The sequence below is a fragment of the Echinops telfairi genome, unplaced genomic scaffold, assembly GCF_000313985.2.
Source record: "Echinops telfairi isolate 266 unplaced genomic scaffold, ASM31398v2 ScPeMD7_26;HRSCAF=91, whole genome shotgun sequence".
Classification (NCBI taxonomy): domain Eukaryota; kingdom Metazoa; phylum Chordata; class Mammalia; order Afrosoricida; family Tenrecidae; genus Echinops; species Echinops telfairi.
The window spans coordinates 2,539,196-2,540,332 of record NW_022103923.1 but is presented as its reverse complement, the minus strand read 5'-3'; positions in this window follow the sequence as shown (position 1 = coordinate 2,540,332).

The following is a 1,137-nucleotide window of genomic DNA, read 5'->3' as shown; positions in this document are numbered from 1 at the left end:
GATAGAAGTGAATCAAACCAGTGATCAGCGACTGCAGTCTTCGAAGCTTGTGGACAGCCACCTAGAGTCTCTCTCCCTCCAGAGCAAGGAAGAGTAAAGGAAATCAAAGACAAAAGAAGCAATGAGTCCAAGGAACCAGTAGGCAATAGAGACCTCAGGCTCCAGGACCTTGGGCCAGAAGAACGAGAGGGTGCCCAGCTCCCACTCCCTAGGGCCCTGAAAAGGGGTCACCTTACGAGGTCCTGTAGGGAGAAAGAGAAAAATGTGAAATGAAACTCAAAATTATAAAAAAGATCCATCTCACCAGTCTGATAGTGATTGGTAAAAAGCCTGAGACTACAGCCCTTAGACATCCTTCAAGCCTGGAATTTAACTCACCCTCCTCACTCAACTTTCAGCCAAATGATAGGGAGGCAGATCCATAAGGCAAACAATAACACCAGGGAGGAACACAATCTAGAATCATCACCTGTGTGAGGTCCAAAGGGCAGCATTTGCCCAAGCAGGAGGAAAGAACCAAGGGAAATGCTGCACATGGTGAGGGCTGTCACATTGTCAGGGTTGCAATCAATGTCAGGAAACAAAGGGTGCATGGATGGTTGAATGGACAACCAATTGGCTCTGCAAACGGGCATACAAGTCACAATCAAAACAAACCGAAATGAATGAACAAAGCACAGGAAACCAATGGCCATCGAGTTGACTCTCCCTCATGGTGACCCCCTTTGCATCAACAGGAAACTGTGCTCTAGAGGGTTTTCCAATGGCTTTGGTTTCTTTGGAAGTCCCTCACCAAGCTTTCCTTTTTAGGAGGCCGTTGGGTGGACTTGACCTTCCAACCTTTTGGTTAGCAGCCAAGTGCCTTAATAATTTGTATTGTCCAAGGACTTCAAAAGTCAACCAATCATAGGTTTCTATTTCCCTTTTCTTAAAAATAAAGGGGGGGATCCCAATCTGTCATCTGGGAGTCTAGGAAGATGGAGGTCCATCATGGTTCTCCCTCTTCAAATTTCTGTGAACTGGGGCTTTGGTTTGACTTTGGCACCCCCCCTATCCTGCCTTCCCATTCACCCATTCTCTGCACCCTTCCCATGATCCCTGACTTGCTGTAATTTGAATGCTGCTCCAGAGTCTATG